Raw genomic sequence first — 19,666 nt, 5'->3', positions numbered from 1 at the left:
CTGGGGTCTCCAGCACTAAAAAGAACACTAAAAATGAACTTAGTATTGTTCTTCCTTTCATGGGAAGTATTTTACCCGTTGGGTTTGCTACACGCCCCAGGTAGAAAATTACCCTTTATCAGGTTGAGGAAGTTTCTTTCTTTTCTTAAAACTAGTCTATCACAAAGAGTTACTTAATTTCATTTAATATATTTTTTACCATTAACTGAGATGGTTGTATTGTTTTCCTCCTTAGATTTATTTAGTGTAAATGACACTAATATAATCCCTAAGGTCAAATCATCCTTGAATCTTGAGCTAGCTTTATCCGATAGTATCAATATACTGTTTGATTCAATTTGCTCGTGTTTTACTTGGGATTTTACAAATACACGATAAGTGAGAATAGACATTGTTCTCTTTTTCTGGTCCATCCTTGTCTGATTTTGCTTGCAGCAGGGTTATGGCCAGCTTCAAAGAGCATCTTCTCTTTTGCATACTTTTTCTTTCCTCTAAAAATCTTTGTGTAAAATAAGAATCATCAATTCTTTTTAAAGTCTTATAAAAAAAATCTGGCCCTTTAAAGAGTATATCTCTGACAATTTTTTTTTTTAATTTCTTTACCCTTTAATGGGTTACCATGCTTTACCAGTCCTTCTTAAAATTCAGGCTTGGCCCATGGTCCAAGACAATCCTTGAATATTGACAAAAAGGAAAGCAATGGCAAATTTACAACAGCATCACACTCTTTTAGTATCACTGAGGCTCCCTTAATGTATATTTAATAAAATATTGATTCAATGCTGAAGATATAAATAGGATATCTAAATTTAATCCAAAAAAGTTATGTTATTTTTAGAAAAGATAATAACTCCTAGAAAATGGGGACAATTCATTTAAAGATGAATTAAAGGCTGGGCGCGGTGGCTCACGCTTGTAATCCCAGCACTTTCGGAGGCCGAGGCGGGCGATCACCTGAGGTCAGGAGTTTGAGACCAGCCTGGCCATTATGGTGAAACCCTGCCTCTACTAAAAATACAAAAATTAGCCAGGTGTAGTGGCAGACGCCTGTAATTCTAGCTACTCAGGAGGCTGAGGCAGGAGAATCGCTTGAACCCAGGAGGCAGAGGTTGCAGTGAGCCGAGATCGCACCACTTCACTCCAGCCTGGCGACAGAGTAAGACTCCGTCACAAAAAAAAAAAAAAAAAAAAGAATTAAATACATGCTGTACAACTAAAAATGTGCATATCACGGTGATAAGAATATACGCTTAGTCTATTTAAGATATCTTTTTCTTTCAAAGTTTCTTTTGCTATTTCCACAACAGAACCTATAAATAAAGAACGCACAGCTGCCTAGCAGATGTATAATTTCAGTGTTTAGATTCCATTCTTTCTAGCTTCATTCTGCTAGAGGTTTTAGATTTTCTATTTCCATCTGGTGTTTTTTTTTTTTCTTTCTGAGACGGAGTCTTGCTCTGTTGCTGGAGTGCAGTGCAGTGGCGTGATCTCGGCTCACTGCAACCTCCACCTCCCGGGTTCAAGTGATTCTCTTGCCTCAGCTTCCCAAGTAGCTGGGATTACAGGTGCCCGCCACCATGCCCAGCTAATTTTTGTACTTTTTTAGTAGAGACAGGGTTCCACTATGTTAGTCAGGCTAGTCTCAAACTCCTGACCTCAGGTGATCCACCCGCCTCAGCCTCCCAAAGTGCTGGGATCACAGGCGTGAGCCACCACACCTGGCCTTCATCTGGTTTTTAACCTCCTACAGTTTAGGTTCTGCTTCCCTACATCTTATTATATTTTAGTCTATTATTACCGAAGAACATATCAAATGTGAAACATCTTGATTAAAAAAAAAAAACTTAAAAGTGGCAAAAGCTGAGAAGGAAAGGAAGAACATTCAGAAAAAAAAAAAACAACCAGATAACTAGAATAAGACAGCCAAATTTTCATAACTTTCTATTTCTATTCAGATACCCCCACCCCTACAAATTTCAAGTTCCTTATATTCCAGGTTCAGACGCTCAGGATGAACTTAGCTTTACTCAACTTATTTGCACAAATTCTTAAATTACAGTAGAAACATTGTAGAATTTTTTTAAACTTACAGTATATATACCAAAATGTTTATAGATGTTACCTTTGAGTGGTATAAATACAGCGGATTTTTACTTTCTTCTCAGGGCTTTTCTATGTGTTTCAATTTGTTCTGTAAGCATTATTTTTGCAATCAGGAGGGAAAAAAGACTTGTTTTGAAAAGAAACTTTAAAGGAATGGGATGATTTTTAGATGTCTACATGCCATAACCAATTACATTTAAACGATTGTTAAGAGAACAAAAGCAATTTAATAATATTCCATATTATTATTATTCAGCAGCATTAACAGGTAAAAATCAGATTTCATTTCTCAATCTGACTCCAAAAACTGCCCCACAGATGGACTTAATCACTTTCATTTTCAACTGACTCTCTTTTTCTTCTTGTTCTCTCACAGGGTAGGTTTTAATTTATTCTATGAAACGATACAAATAACATAATTATGTTATGCAAGCATCTACCCAAGGACAATTATTTTAAGAGTAATACTCATGGTAAAGTTGTGAAAAAAGATCTATCTCTGGCCGGGCGCGGTGGCTCACACCTGTAATCCCAGCACTTTGGGAAACCAAGGTGGGGAGATCATGAGGTCAGGAGATCGAGACCATCCTGGCTAACACGGTGAAACCCTGTCTCTACTAAAAATACAAAACATTAGCCAGGCATGGTGGCGGACGCCTGTAGTCCCAGCTACTCAGGAGGCTGAGGCAGGAGAATGGCGTGAACCCGGGAGGCGGAGCTTGCACTGAGCCAAGATCGTGCCACTGTACTCCAGCCTGGGCGACAGAGAAAGACTCTGTCTCCAAAAAAAAGAAAAAAAAAAAAAAAAACTATCTCTGACCATCGCCAATTAAACATGTATACATCTCAGAGATGAGAAAAAAAAAAGCACTAATTTTTAAAGAAGGTATGTGGGAAGAATTTTGGATAAGTATTTTTTAAACAACTATATGCCACTGACCTTTTAATATTGTTTAAGATGCAAAGGAAAAACAAAATCAGTAAAGTAAAAAAGTATAAATCGGAGCCAGTCACAGTGGCTCACAGCTGTAATCCCAGCACTTTGGGAGGTCAAGGCGGGAAGATCTAAGCTTGAGCCCAGGCAGCCGAGGCTACAGTGAGCCATGTTCACACCACTGCACTCCTGCCTGGGGAATGGAATGCGTGAGACCCTGCTTCAATCAATCAATCAATCAATCAATCAATCAATCAATCTCAAAGATTAACTGTGGAAAATTTAAATGTGGAAAATCTCTACCACGTTTTAAATATTAAAAGAGAGGTTAATTGTTAAAAGTCAACTCTGTGCCTAGTACACATCCTCATCTTAAAATTCTCCTCCTCCATTTGACAATATAATTATGTGGTTAAGAGCACGGACTCTAAAATCCAGACTGCCTGGGTTTGAATCCCAGCTCTGCCACTTATGAACTATGCAACCCTTGACAAGCTACTTAACCTCTGCAGCCTTAGTTTCCTCATGTAAAAGGGAACTGATAATAGTAACTACATCATAGAATACTTGTAAAGGTTAAATCGATTCAGAGTAAGGAAATATGTCAGATACCATTTAATCCATCTCAATCTTGTATTTTATTGCTCAACATTCTTTAAACTAAAACCTACTTACCTTTTATATGTGAATAACAGCTGAATAGTAATTTAAAACTTTCTAAAACTCAAAATCTCAAACACTAAGTAAAAATAAAATATTGAATTAGTGTTGCCTTTTGAGTGCTTTTTATGTTATTTAACGTTTCCACGGTTTGATAAACTCCAACAACTCCATAAAAAGGAATTAAGATATTTGAGTTAATATTCCAATTAAAAGGGTTATCATATAATATACAGCTTATAAATCTGAGATAAAATTAAATGATACACTTAATGCTAAAATAGTATTGAGAATCAGAATGCATTTGGAAACAGGCCACTGAGAAGATCAAATGGTCATCTATAGTACTGTGACAGCCTCATACGGAGAAAAAGAGAATGGGATTTGGTGTCCAAAGGCCTTGGTGGGAACTTAATGTGTCCAAAGGCCTTAATGGGAACTTAAGGTAATGGGAACTTAAGGCTCTTAACAAAGGGTCTGAAATCCGGTACAAACACAAGAAACAATTGTTTCTCTATCCCTATCCCTAATTGTGGTTGGTCAAATCTCCCTTTTCCATTTCTTATGGAGATCTTGAAAAGTTCCTATAGCTTTCGGTTATTAAAAAGTACAGTTTAAAACTTTAATCTTCAGTCTTACAATCACCTCCTTTCTCTTCAAATTCAGATTGGGTGCACAGTCCAAGAGAGCTAGACTGGAGGAAGGGGTGTGGTCTGATGAATAGGGGAGGGAGGAGGGAGACTGGAGTAGCTATCTCAGTTGCCACTTCCCTGGCTAATACTGACCACACTGTCGGTATCACAAGCAGACAAATGATAGCTTTTCTTCTGGGGACAAGTGGGGTTCTTTCATGACAAAGGAGACTAGAGGCTCTCAGCCCACCTGAAGATCTGCTTCAGCTCACCCTCCATTTGTTGTATTGTTTTGTTTGGTTTTGAGATAGGGTCTCTCTCTCACAGACTGAAGTGCAGTGATAAGATCACAGCTCACTGCAGCCTCAACCTTCTGGGCTCAGGCAGTCCTCCTGCCTCAGTTGCCCAAGAAGCTGGGAATATGACACAGGGCCTCACTGTCACTTAGGCTGAAGTGCAGTGGCACGATCTCAGCTCACTGTAGCCTCAACCTCCTGGGCTCAAGCCAATCTGCCACCTCAGCCTCCTGAGTAGCTGGGACCACAGGCGCCCGCCACCACACCTAGCTAATTTTTATACTTTTTGTAGAGACGGGGTTTCGCCATGTTGCCCAGGCTGATCTCGAACTCCTGAGCTCAATGATCCTCCCACCTCGGCCTCCCAAAGTACTGCGATTATAGGTCTGCATCACCTTGCCCAGCCTCAGCTCACCCTCTTCCAACTACTTTTGCTACCCTGTCCAGCACAGCCTGCCTGGCAAGAAGGCTGGTGCCTGGTTACATCTGCATTACCCACCTGAACTAAAAGAAGGTCACTGCCACCCCTCCATCCACACTGGGATTTCTAATTTTCCTTATCCTTTGCTCAAATAGGTACAGATAAACCAGCCTGCTGCGTAATTAATACTGCCTAGGTAATCAGATACTCCATTCCATCTTCTGCTAGTATTCTTACCCTCCAGGAATGGTTCTCTTAGACCTCTCCACACTAAGTTTCTAAGGGAAGGACACTCCAAGGGAAGGAGAAGGGAAGAAAAACTACAGTGCTCCCTGCTAGGCAAACTAATAGCTGCAATGACTATTCTGGCACAATTCCTTCTCCCCCCAACTTGTGACCTAATTCTGCCACATCTTAATAAGCCCTGGAAAGGATTCTGGCCACTAATGCCTAGGGCTTTCTTTAGCATGTGGAGTCTTCAACTTTACTTTATATGTAACTTGAGGTCCTAATCATCCACTCTGAGTGAATGAGGAAAAGTCTGATTCTATTTACTTTTTTCTTTTTAGAGACAGGGTCTCGCTATGTTGTCCACGCTGAAGCGCAGTTGCTATTCACATAGCACACTATTCTCATAATGCATTACAGCTGCAAAATCCTGGCCTCAAGTGATCCTCTCACCTCAGCCTCCCTAGTAGGTAGAACTACAGAGTTCAGCTCTAGATCTATTTACTCTTTTACACCAACTTGTTTGACATTGGTGGGAAAATTAACCTTCATTAGCCTCCAATTCTTCATGTACAAAGCAGGAAAAGCAAACAAATTTCCTATATCAATTTGCCAGTACTGATGATACACAGAAGCATTTTGCAAATTCAAATGTGAATATTAACATGGAAGCTAAAATAATGCATACTTTTAGAAAGCAACAAGATCAGATTTAATTTTCAAGGACCCTGTATGTGAAGCCATTCAAACCTGCATTTTAAGATAGAACTGTCCAGCTTATTTCTCTCAGAAATACTCATCTTCACTAACATTCATTAAGCTACTACGGTGGCAAGCACAGTGTTAAGCACTGAACTGCACTCATCATTCATTTAGTCCTCACAGTAACCCTGAGAGAGAGGACCATTATTATCCTTGTTTCACATATGAGAAAAGAAGGCTTAGAGTAATTAACAACTTTGGCTCAAGATCACAAGCCTAGCAAGCAGAGTGTAATAAGGCACAGAAAGCAATAAACACACCGATGCATAACTAAACCTAGAAATAAGCCAACATTTAACTAACCTTTTTAGTTATTTCATAACCAGATAAATAGAAAAGTCACAATAACCATATCTGGATTTCTTTATTCTTTTAAGCTATTAATGCCTTCTTTGTGTAAAGATTTAACCTCAATTGAATGACTTCTTTTGTTGTCTCTCCTCAGTGATGTGACCAGAGAAACCTGTTATAAACCATCTACTCTTCTATGCAAATTGATAAAATGCTAAGAAAAAACAGGGAAGAGTGCATAACTTTAGGAACAAAGGCCTGTGAACACAATTAAAGTTACTATGCCATCCATTAACAATCAGCATTACTACGATAGGAACAAACACATGGGGGTGGGGGGCACATCTTTAATAGCATAATCCACTTCTTTTAACAAATGCTTCATTTTCGATAACAGTTTTTTTAATGTACTTTAAAGAAACTTTACTCACGCTCTTTATATTTAAGATACTTATATTTATTTTTAGAAAAACGTTACTTTATTATTATCCCTTGCCCTTACAGCCAGAAAAACATCAATTTGGCCGTTGTCAAAGAAAAACTTCCTACACCCTCTTAGGTTCAGTAATTGAGGTCTGATAAATTAAACTGACAAAAAACACATCTGCAAGAGAAATGACAGATTTGATTCACATATGTAGAAGAATTCACAGAAAAATGTGACCCAAGGGGGCTGTCCGAATTTGGGGCATGTGTACCATCTTACTAGGGGAACTGGAACTGGAAAAGAACAATGGGCTGTTGCAGGAAAACAAGTAACATGTAGGAAAGACAAATGGACCCTTAGGACAACAGTTGGACATAGGATAGTTTATAACAATGTCTGTTTAGGTGTGGTGCCAAATTCTCTCCAGCGACAAGAGACCATCTTCCCTGCTTGCAAAACTCCCAAGGAAGGGATTTATGACAACTGGAGGTTATGACGATTGAGTTCTTTGGGGAGGATCTAGTTTTAGGCAGACAAGGGAGTTCAGGGGGAAAAAAAAGCTATTCTCAAATGTTTCCAGATTAAAATATATGTTTTGTTTGTTTGAGACAGGGTCTTGCTTTGTCACTCAGGCTGGAGTGCAGTGTAAGATCACGGCTCACTGCAGTCTCGAACTCCTGGGCTCAAGCGATCCCCCCACCTCAGCTTCCTGAGTTGCTGAGACTACAAGTGCATACCACCACATCTCATTGATTTTTAAATTTTTGTAGAGACAGAGTCTCAACATATTGCCCAGGCTGGTCTAGAGCTCCTAGGCTCAAGTGATCCTCCTGCCTCCGCCACCCAAAGTGCTGGGATTACAAGCATGAGCCACCAGGTTTCCAAATAATTTTTATGTTGCAGTAGCATATTCTGGACGCCTTTGCCATGAACGGATACAAATATCTGAACATTTACTTTGTACAAAGCATGCATGTGTACTGTTAGCAATACAAAATATTTTAGCACAAAAATCAAAGGAGCGTATAACAAGTTGAGAGTATAAGACAAATGAAACTTAAAATTTTTTGTTTTTTAATATTCATACAACAGCAAAGAAACCTTATTATCATGAATGTTTTTTCAGCTGGCAAACTGGCAAAGATAAAAACAGACTGATATGGCCGGGCATGGTGCCTCACGCCTGTAATCCCAGCACTTTGGGAGGCCAAGGCGGGCAGATCACGAGGTCAGGAGATCAAGACCATCCTGACCAACATGGTGAAACCCTGTCTCTACTAAAAATACAAAAATTAGCTGGACATGGTGACATGCACCTGTTGTCTGAGCTACTCCGGAGGCTGAGTCAGGAGAATCACTTGAACCCGGGAGGCAGAGGCTGCAGTGAGCCAGGATGGCACCACTGCACTCCAGCCTGGCAGCAGAGCAAGACTCGGTTTCCAAAAAAAAACCATCCTGGCTAACACGGTGAAACCCCGTCTCCACTAAAAATACAAAAAAAAATTAGCCAGGTGTGATGGCGGGCGCCTGTACTCGGGAGGCTGAGGCAGGAGAATGGCGTGAACCCAGGAGGTGGAGCTTGCTGTGAGCCGAGATAGCGCCACTGCACTCCCGCCTGGGTGAAAGAGCGAGACTCCATCTCAAAAAAAAAAAAAAAAAGACTGATATGATTATGTTGGGAGGAGAGAACATATTCAAATACTGTTGGCTGGAATATGAATGGTTACGAAGATTTTGCAGGGTGGCTTGGCACTTTCCATCCAATCTGCATGGCTTCTCTTATAGTAAATGCATTTCTAAGAATTCATCTCATAAAACAAAAACAGTCTCAAAGGATATGTACAAACACCACAGCAGTATTTGCAATGCAAAAGAAAAAAATAGAAATAATCTAATTATTCATTAACACGAAACTGGTAAATAAAATTAAGGTATAATCAGAAAATGGAATAACTGCTTAACTACTATAAAGAATGAGATGATTAAGGTTGCGCACAACAGCTCACATCTGTAATCTCAGCACTTTGGGAGGCCTAGGTGGGAGGATCACTTTAGCCCAGGAGTTCGAGACCAGCCTAGGCATCATGGTGAGATCCCACCTCCACACACACAAAAATTTTTTAATTAGCTGGGCATGGTAGCATGCACCTCTGGTCCCAGCTATTTGGGAGGCTGAGATGGGAGGACTGCTTGAGCCCAGGAGTTGGATGCTGCAGTGAGCTGTTTGCACCACAGCACCACTCCAGCCTGGGCAACAGAACAAGACCTTCCCTCAAAAAAAAAAAAGAATGAGGAAATTGAAATTTACTGACATAAAAAGAATCCCCCTATATATTCAGTGAAAATAAATTTAAAGATAAGGATGTATTTTAGGAAAGGGGGACAGAAAAAAAGAAAGAAGGCAACAGAAAATTTTTTCTAGCTCTATACTTTCAACAGTGGCAATCTTGGGGCACAGGTGAAGCATGATTACAGAAGACTTTCATTACTTCATTTCTGTATTGTTTGAAGTTTCAACCACAAATATGTGTAACTTCTGTTAACAGAAAACACACAGTTCTATGGTAATACGTAGTTAGGGAAACTATACTAGAGTTTCATCATGCGTATTAGCATATTAAAAGTTCTGAGAAGGTTTGTAGTAAAGAAATCTAATATACCAAAAGACTATCTTCAAATAATGATGCAGCAAAGAGCCAACTATGAGGCTTGGACCACTGAGGAGGGCTTCATAGGAGAGAGAGGAATATTCTTTTTTTTTTTTTTTTTTTTGAGACAGAGTCTTACTCTGTCGCCCAGGCTGGAGTGCAATGGCGCAATCTCGGCTCACTGCAACCTCCACCTCCCAGGTTCAAGTGATTCTCCTGCCTTAGCCTCCTGAGTACCTGGGATTACAGGCGTGCCACCACGCCTGGCTAATTTTTGTATTTTTAGTGGACATGGGGTTTCACCATGTTGGTCAGGCTGGTCTCGAGTTCCTGACCTCGTGATCCTCCCGCCTCGGCCTCCCAAAGTGCTGGGATTACAGGCGTGAGCCACAGCACCTGGCCAAGGATTTATACTAGATTTTAAAGCATTCTGATGGGCAAAGAACCAGGGAAAGGAAAGTCAAAGGCAGTACTGTCCAATATGACATGTAATTTTAAACTTTCTAGTTGCCACAGTTAAAAAGTAAAAAGAATCGTGTGAAATCAGTTTTGTTTTTTTAATTGAGACAAGGTCTCACCACGTTACCCAGGCTGGTCTCAAGCTGCTGGGCTCAAGCAATCCTCCCACAGTGCTGGGATTACAGGCATGAGCCACCATGCCCGGCCAAAATCAGTTTTAATTTATTTCTTTAATCCAATGTATCCCTAACAGTATCATCTCACTATATAACCAATATTTTAAAAGCATAATGAGATATTTTACATCTTTTGGTACTATCTTCAAAATCTGGTACGTAATTCACACTTAGACTAGCCACAATTCAAGTCTTCAACAGCCACATCTGGTAGTGGCTATCTATTGTAGTGGACAGTAGAGGTCTAAGGATTCTGAACCCAAACCTGAATCGGATATTTAGGTGACTTAGGCTGATAAAATAGTAGGAAAGTAAGCAAAGCAGAAAAGGCTGACTTGGCCAGAGCAGGAGACCAGTCCAAGATATTCTGGATTTTCTATTGTAAGCAAATAAGAAAACAGGGAAAAATATTTAACACATAGGGATGATGACCAAAGCAGTACTTCAGAAAGATTAACAGTTTTTGCTAAAATATACACGTACAACTTCAACATGCAATTTTTCCCCCACATTTTTATTACATAAAAGATTATAAAATGAAGGAAGAATAATCTGTCACCCAGCGATTGTATTTCATTGATTTGGTATACATTTAAGATACTTCTGAACAGTTACCACTGAAATATTTTTATTTCATGACATTTTTAAATGATTCTTGAAAAATGCAGACATTAAGAGCCTCACCAAAATTTAACAGCCTTTACTTTAATATTTTCTCTAACAAGAGCTTCTTTTAGCCAGGAATCTAAAACATTCTTATATACAAATTTAAAACACTCAAGACCCTATACTCTTGAAATACATTACAAAGCATTTTAATTACTAATAAGAAAACTACCTACAAATCTTAATATACATAAAACAGTATCAAAACTATCCAAGTCAGCCGGGTGTGGTGGCTCACGCCTGTAATCCCAGCACTTTGGGAGGCCGAGGCGGGAGGATCACGAGGTCAGGAGATTGAGACCATCCTGGCTAACATGGTGAAACCCCGTCTCTACTGAAAAATAGAAAAAATTAGCCAGGCGTGGTGGCGGGCTCCTGTAGTCCCAGCTATTCGGGAGGCTGAGGCAGGAATATGGCGTGAACCCGGGAGGCGGAGCTTGCAGTGAGCCGACATGCGCCACTGCACTCCAGCCTGGGCGACAGAGCGAGACTCCGTCTCAAAAAAAAAAAAAAAACAACTATCCAAGTCTCCTACAGATTTCTCACCTTCAAAATTGAGAGTCTATCTTCTCAACATTTTGATACTTCACCCAAAGGCTAAAGAAAAAAAAATTAACGCTCAAAAAAGGAGGTAAGAAAGCAGGATACAGGAAGGGCACCGCAGGCATAAGCCATATTCCCTTTGGTACTTGCAAGGACTGCCAAGGCTGGCGTGATTCTTCAGCCAAAAGTCAGAAGTCCAGTGATGTCATTAGGACCAAAAGCATTATATGACCTTCAATTTCGGCAGCTAACTGTGCTGCCAGTCAAGATATTTTCTTTCTTTTTCTTTTTTTAAGCAGAAAAATTATCTTAAAGTTCACCACGTTCCTTCTATTTTTTAAGATAAAGAAACGAAGATTCAGATTGGGTTAGTGTGGCATCCATGATTGAATAGGTACTCAGTAGTAAAACCAGTATCAGACATTATTTATAAAAAATTAGAAGCTGAAACTTAATCATTCCGCTGCTTCTTTATGGCTTTTTATACTTCCCAAATTACCCACAATAGATGTATTGCCTTTAAAATTTTTAAAAAGCTGCAAAAACTGCTCACTTTACTGAATACTTCTGGCCAGGCGCAGTGGCTCATGCCTGTAATCCCAGCACTTTGGGAGGCCGAGGTGGGCGGATCACGAGGTCAGGAGTTCGAGATCAGCCTGACCAACACAGTGAAACCCCGTCTCTACTAAAAATACAAAAATTAGCCAGGCGTGGTGGCTCGCGCTTGTGACCCCAACTACTTGGGAGGCTGAGGCATGAGAATCGCTTAACCCGGGAGGTGGAGGTTGCAGTGAGCCGAGATTGCGCCACTGCACTCCAGCCTGGGCGACAGAGTGAGACTCCGTCTCAAATAAATAAATAAATACTACTGAATACTTCCAAAAACTGTCTCCTTGTCCTTTCTTGCCTAAGGTCTCACTCTGCGGGCTACCTTTCTCAGGAAAGCCTTCCAAAGTACCCGCATCCTGAACAGCCCAGCTTCCCTTATCAGTCTTGTAACATTCCCTGGACTTCCTTTTTGTAGATCTTAACATAACTACAACTAGATAATTATTTAATGTCTATCTTCTCTACCCAGGCCTTAAGTTGAAATTTCTCAAGACTGGCCAGGCTCAGTAGCTCACACCTGTAATCCCAGAACTTTGGGAGGCCGAGGCGGGAGGATCGCCTGAGGTCAGGAGTTGAGACCAGCCTGGCCCACGAGGCAAAACCCTGTCTCTGCTAAAAATACAAAAAGGAGCCAGGCGTATTGGCGGGCGCCTGTTAAACCCAGCTACTCGGGAAGCTGAGCCAGGAGACTCACTTGAACCCAGGAGGCGGGAGGTTGCAGTGAGCCCAGATTGCACCACTGCACTCCAGCCTGGGAAACAGAGCAAGACTCCGTCTCAAAAAGAAAAAAAAAATTCTCAATGCTGTTTTAGGCTCTTCGCTAGACCATACAAGGAGTTCTCGATATGAGGTCTATAACCTATAACCTGTAATTCTATAACCTATAACCTATGTCTTCCTCTGCCAGATATATGCACCTGTCTGAAATGAGACCACAAAAGTGAAGAACAGAAAAGACAACCTCAATTAATTATATCATTTGAGCACTTAGGTCCAGCCATGTCTATTTCTAGACCTTTCAATATCATAGGGGTTAGTGGGGAGAAGCTTTTCCCTCCTTTAAGCTAACTTGAGTTAGGGCTGTCACTTGTAAGCAAGAGTCACTTGAGAGAGCCACCCAATTCCCACTGTTGCAATATAAAATCTATACAGCAATGACTCCCAAATGCCTACCTCCAGCACAAACCTCTGTCAAACCCCAGACCCATATAGACAACTGCCAAGTGGAAATCCCTACTTGGCTGTTTCAGATATCTCAAACTCCATGTGATCCAATACTATTTTCTTCTACAAACCAGCTCTCCCGCCACATTTTTCATATCAGTCACCCACATCTACCCTGCTTTCCAAGCTAGAAATCCAGGAGTTGTTCTTGCCAATCCCATTCCTTCTCTCATCCATAGCTAGTTATCGCCTCCTGTCCATTCCAGGCCCTAATTATCTGCCACCATCTTAACCCATTTATGCCTGAGGCTGCAATTTTTTGAATTTTTGCAATCAGACCTTGGCGATGACCTTGAGCAGGATACAAATAACTCCCACGCGCTTAGCGTTCCAATAGTGGAACACTAGGCATAAATGGGTTTAATCCGGGCTAGGCCAGAAAGACCTTCCTACAAGTTTGAACATCTTCAGTCTTCCTTTCTTCAAAATGATTTTCCAACATGTAACTAATCTCCCTAACTGCAAGTGTGATTATAATATTTTATCCCTATATCTAGCATACTCCTGTCCTCCTTCATAAGTCAACGGCCAATTATATACAGCTGGATCAAGAGCCAAGCTCCACTGTTCCAGACTTTAACAGTATAACAAATCTGTGCCATAAGAAAGGAAGGCTCATCAGAAATATAAAACTATAAAAGAGTAACAAAGTCTACAACATCAGAGTAAATAAAAGATACTCAAAGATAATTTACTCATCTATTCAATGTCTACTCATTAGTTATATATTAAACTGCCCATACGAACTGGCTTAGGGACCACAGGGCCCACCCTGAGATGGAGTCTACTGATCATCTGATCTCCCTATGCCCCTAACTAGTGTTATTTTCAAAAAACACTACTGGGGATTTCCAGGCACATCCAAGAGCTTTGATTAGGGAGAGAAACCCTATTCATCAATTCTAAGATGCGTCCATTTTTCATATTTTAGCATCTCTGGAATTGGGGTGCACCTTACAATCAATGGCTTCTTACAACTAGAAGCATGTTTTAAGTGGTCTGTAACATTACAGTGTATCTTACAATGGACATAACTCAATGCAACTCAACATTTAATCTTGTGTTAAAAAGTTGGTCCAACTTGGTCAATATGGACCTTGTGATGTTAAAAAGACATCCTAAAGCCTAAAAACTAGTAAAAGGTGGGAAAGCAGAAAAGGAAAAAAAATGGTTCCTACTTCAAAATTTAGTGTGATAGGAAACCCATTTTCCTTTCTCTCCATGGTTCGCTGCTCCTAAGATCCAATAGTCAGATCAGGACAGTTCAACAGCTACTGCTAGGCTAGACAGGAGCCTTTCCCCATTTATGCATTTTAATATGCAAGAAAAGTCCGTTACAGACCCACCCCGCAAACTAATAGTGAAACTAATATTTGTATAAAAACTGCTATAAAGGCCAGCCACAGTGCCTCACCTGTGTAACCCTAGCACAGGGAGGCTGAGGCGAGTGGATCAACTGAGGTCAGGAGTTCAAGACCAGCCTGGTCAACATGGCAAAACCCCACCTCTACTAAAAATACAAAAATTAGCCAGGCGTGGTCCCAGCTACTTGGGAGGCTGAGGCAGGAGAATCCCTTGAACCCAGGAGGCAGAGGTTGCAATGAGCTGAGCTCACGCCATTGCACTCCAGACCAGGCGACAGTGCGAGACTCTGTCTCAAAAAAAAGAAAGAAAAAAGAATAAGGTATTAAAAAAAAAAAAAAATCAGGTAAATTTGAGGCAAATACCACAGAAAATATTTCATTTAATGGAAGACCTTGGAAACTTCTGAGTGGCGAAGTGATAAGAACTGGGCTTACAGATTAATTTAGGCAGAAATACATAAGATTAGATAAAGGAGAAAAGTGAAGGCAAGAAAATCATAACATTAGTCCAGGCGGGATGAGAAGTTGATTTAGAGTTAGGAGGTGGGGGTGGAGTCGCGGGGTGGTGGGGGGAGAACTACGTGAAAGCCAAATAACACTAGATTTGAAAATAAATTCCTGAAAAAAATGTGAAAAATTAAAATTCATATGAGAATCAGAAAATCAACACAAACCAACAGCTATTAAACAAATTGAAGTTTTATTCAAAGTCCTCTCCAGAAAAAAGATCTAGGCCTAAATGGTCACATAGGTGAGGTCTTCCAAACTTTCAAGGAACAGATAATCCCAGTCTAAAATAATCCTGAAAAAGACAAAAAGAAGGAAAGCTGCCCAACTCATTTTATGATTTGACTACTACCTTCACACCAATATGAATTCAGAATTGCCCCACAGTTAGCAAGAATAGAGAACAGAAGTTATAATATCATAAAGCAGAATCAACAGATGTTGGCTACAGACAAGATATGATGAAATGGGACAAGGTTTGGGTTTGGTATGACATCAGCAAAAATAAAGAACATCAAAGAGGCAAGTTTGCTAAGGAAAAGCAGCTCAGAACAATCAGGTACAGATATGTAGAAAGCAATTGAATAAAAAAGAAAAAACAAACAAACAAAAAAACGTGATTCAGAAGACACATAAACAAAGAATTGAGAATTATTCCAACAGAAAGGTCTGAACAATCATTCTAAGGGACTAGAGACATAGAGAAAAGTGATCTGAAAAGTGAAACTTGGAGAACGCATATTAAAGAGGAAAGAAGGAACAGAAGGCAGAAAAGTGGCGGAGAGGAACAGTCAGTATAATCTCACAAAAGGCCCCTCTTCATCTAGTTAATAGTTAACTCTTGCTCATCCTTCACAATCTGCCTGGGTTCCAACAAAGCAATTTTAAGGTATCTTTCCCAGATTCTCCCACCACCACAAGCACCAGATCAGGTCTCCATTTGAAGTTCTTACAATATTCTGCACCTTAATTAAAATCACAATTATATTTAACTAGAGACTTTATTTTTCAATAAGTATTTCCCCACTAGACTTTAAGCTCCATGAGGGAAGGATCTGTTCTATCTTACTGCCTTGGACCCTGTGTTAGAATACATCGAGAATAGATGAATGAAACCCAAGGAGAGGCATCTGAAAAATGTGAAGTCGATGTAAAATCTTACAGAAAACTCAAGGAGAGGACTTAGAAAAAGGTAGTTAAATGTGTTGATTAGGTTATAGTTCCTTGTGAAGGTGAAATCCAGATAACAAGGGGTTAAGAAATGAGTGGCTAGCCACCAACCAGGCAAAGGCAGGAAAAGCAGACTACACTTGGCAATCTCTAGAGATGGATTGTGAATGACTAAATTTTAATTTCAATGTTGCGCTAGTTCGCAATTAACAACCATGTGTTACTTTTATTACGAACAAGCTTTTTAAAATGTTAATAAGATTTGAAAAGGAAAAGCAGCAACAAGACAGCTTGAAGGAGTAGCAGACTTAAGAAAAGGTTTTTGTAAACTGAAAAAATCTTAAGAACATTTGTACTTTAAAGAACCCAAATACGAAAGAGAAAATAACTCACGCTCCACTAAGCAGGAAAATTAGAAGGAAAAAAACCCCAAGGTGTTAACTAATAAGAAAGACAAAAAAAAAAAAAAAAATTCTCCCTCTTTGACGGAAGGTTAAGAAGCCAGTAACAGAAGGAATTTAATGAAGGAGCTCCTGCTAAGTGCCTCAACCTCTTCTGTAAAGGGTGGGGAGAAGTGAAGAAAGTAGAAAAAGTTTAAAGTGGGCTCCACGGAAAATGGAGGAAAAATTAAACTAGAACTGAGTCTGGTTCTACCAAAAACGCATTCTACATTTCAATCGGCCTTTCATACACTCACCCCATTCCTAGATCAGAGAATTGCCCATATTTTAGCTTCAAATTTAAAAATCTAAATAATTCTGGTTCACATTCTTTATTTCAACAACTGAAAACAATGAGACGCATTAAGTTACACTCTAATTCAAAGTTTAACTCCTCTCACAAGTAAATACAATAAAGTAGTTGTTTTCAACTCCAGCAACAAAATAGCGATAATTTCAAGTAAGAGTAACTGAAAAATGTTCCTAAACGTAAAAGTGTTTGCAAACAGTTTTGGGTTTTTTTTCTTCCTAATTCGTTTGCCAGAATACGATGTTCCTGGGTTCAAATCCCAGCTCCCTTAGACAAGTTAGTTAACCTCTTTGCGACTCGGTTTCTTCCCCTAAAACAATGAGGAATACAATAAACCAGAATCGTTGTAAGGATTAAATGACGTAACACAGGTGCCAAGTTCATACTATGTACTCTGAACAGTTTGTTAACCGCTTAAAAGAGAAAACCTGCAGGAGTTTGACCAAATTAAAACATCTGAGAGCATGAAAGAGTACCACGCTCAAACGCCAGACCCTAACACACAGCATATTATTTTTCTTCCCTGACGCAAGCTCATTTTTTTTTCCTTGCCAAATCTTTCCACTAGGAGTCTGGAAAGAGAAAAAAGGGTCCAGGCAATCCAGCAGAAAAGTTTTCCAAAACTGAAGTACGGAATCACCAGGCCACGGAGCGGAGGCCGCGCAGGACAACAGGTGAAGCAGCTCCGGGAGCTCGGGGGCCAGGGCCCCTTCCCGCGGGGACTCGGGGCCGGGCCGGCTGCTCCTCTCGCTCGACCCCCGCTCGAAACTCATTTTGTTCTCCCCTGTTCCTCCCCACAGCGTCCGGAGCCAAATCACAAATATCAGCCTCGCCGCTCCGGGGCGGGGAGGTGAGCGCCTTTCCCATTTAAGGATTCCAGAAGCGTCCCCGGAGCGACTTTCGCCCACTCCGCATCCCCAAACTCGGCCTGCAACCCGCGAGTGGGAGACAAAAGAGGGGACGGCGGGGGACGCGGCGCGGGGTGCCGTGGGTCTCTGGCTGGGCGGTCCCGGCCCAGCGCGCGCCGAGGCCTGCGGAGCTGCCGGGGCCGGGCCGGGCAGCCCCTGGCTCCGGCCACCGCGCGCCCAGCTGCCTCTGCAGCCTCGCCCGAGCCCCTCTGGCCTCCCCGCTGCGGCCAGCCCCTCCCGGTCCGCACGCGCACTCCCAACTCACCCGGACCCCAGGGAACGCATCCTCCAGCCCTCGGCGCGGAGCGGGTGGGCGCGGCGAGCCGCCGGGGCGAAGCGGGGCCCGGCTCGGCCTTCGCCCTTGGCGTGCAGCGGCCCCGACCCGGTCGCCCCTCGATCGGGCCGTGCGATCTTCGCCGCGCGCGGACGGACGCGCCGAGCCTAAGCCTTCCTGCCCGCCCTTGGCCCTCCTCCCTCCTCGCTCCTGCCTCCTCCCTTCTCCTTCGCCAAGCCCGGCAGGCGGATTCCAATCTCTGCAGCGGCCGCCGCCACCGCCGCCGACTCTTGCCAGGAGGGGAGGGGGCGGCGCGGGTGCGGGGGCCTGGGGGAGGGGCGGGCGTCCGCGGGCCTTGCACGGCGCGCGCGCACTGGGAGGGCCCCCGCCCGCGCCGCGCGCACCCGACCACGGGCGCTTGCCCCGCCCTGCCCCGGACACGAAAGGAGCCGAGCGCACGGCGGAAGCGCCCGAAGAGTCCGCGGAGCCCGGCGCCCAGTTGCCGGGGAGGAGGGCCAGCCGCCGGCAAGGGGGCGCCGAGCTGCTGGTGCGGGCGGGAGTGGGGGCTGCTCCTCCGCGCGGGCCCGCTGGCCCCTCCCCACAAGCCAGCCCCACAGCCGCCGCCCGGGCAGCGTCCCGCAGACTCCGTAGGTAGCACGCGATGGGACGCGGCGGAGGGGAGCGCGGACACGGCTGCCGGGCGCTGCGGCCATCGGCGCCCTGGACGCCCGCTCCGGCCTTCGGGGCCCGATATCCCCACTCTCGCGGGCTCTTTCGCGTGGACCCATCCTCCGGCCGACACTCACACTGCGGTGAACGCCAGTCACCTGGCGTGAAATAAGGTCTCTGGGAAGGCACCAAGTCACCAAGGTGGGGGATGGCCAGGTCGTGGTAGTTGCGACAAAGAAAAATATAAGTCACATTGCATTTGTTTCTCGCCCACCCACCGCTCCCGGCGTCTCTTCCCGGGCTCCTTGCCAGCGTGCCAAGGCGCAGGCAGGGTGATGGAGGCTCCCCGGCCGGGAGGATCTGCCGGGGAGAGCGGCTTTCCTCATCGATTCGGGAGCGCCAGGCCCGGCGCGCCCGGGCTCCTGTGACCTGCGAGCCCGCGAATTCCAGCGGCATAAGATAAGGAGCGGCGAGGGCCCAACAGGACTGAGGTCAGCCAGCTATAAATACGCCTCCAGCTCCACCGCGGGCTCACGCTGGTGACCTCGTGTACCCTCCGGGGGCTCATTCCGTCCATTTGGAAAATGCAAATAATTGTCACCACCTCTTTTCTTCCATTTCCCCTCATTCATGGTGGAAAATGCTTTTAAAAGTATTCGATGACCCGTATGTGAGGAAAGAGGAGATAGGCCCCTTTTTCACCAAATGTGACCTTAACCTCCTTAGTAATCCAAGGAATGTATCAAGTTTAAGTCACTTAACAAAAGATGTTCTTTTAAAGGTGCATTTTAAAAAATCACTTTTAAAACTGGGTAAACTGGGTAAAAAGAAAGGGGGAAGGAAAACAATGTGCCAGGCATTTGTATTGACACACATTCTTGCCTGAAGAGGTGTTTAGATTCCAGGGTATTCCCTTATATTCTGGTGTAAATGTTTGAATTCCCG

At 42.9% G+C, this 19,666-nt stretch overlaps 1 protein-coding gene across 4 annotated transcripts in view; it reads right to left on the bottom strand.

Annotated features, from left to right (window-relative positions):
• Positions 1 to 18,935, bottom strand: part of BMPR1A (bone morphogenetic protein receptor type 1A) — a 169,105-nt gene extending 150,170 nt beyond the window's left edge. For all 4 annotated transcript variants that reach the window (XM_019034832.4, XM_063709757.1, XM_055353207.2 and 1 more), the window contains exon 1: positions 18,859 to 18,935. The gene's annotated coding sequence lies outside the window, so the exon portion shown is untranslated. The remainder of the gene's footprint in view (positions 1 to 18,858) is intronic.
• Between the last annotated feature and the right edge of the window lie 731 nt (positions 18,936 to 19,666).

This window comes from Gorilla gorilla, chromosome 8 (assembly GCF_029281585.2).
Source record: "Gorilla gorilla gorilla isolate KB3781 chromosome 8, NHGRI_mGorGor1-v2.1_pri, whole genome shotgun sequence".
Taxonomy (NCBI): Eukaryota; Metazoa; Chordata; class Mammalia; order Primates; family Hominidae; genus Gorilla; species Gorilla gorilla.
The sequence above is the reverse complement of the archived record's forward strand: the minus strand, read 5'-3'. Positions and strand labels throughout refer to the sequence as shown.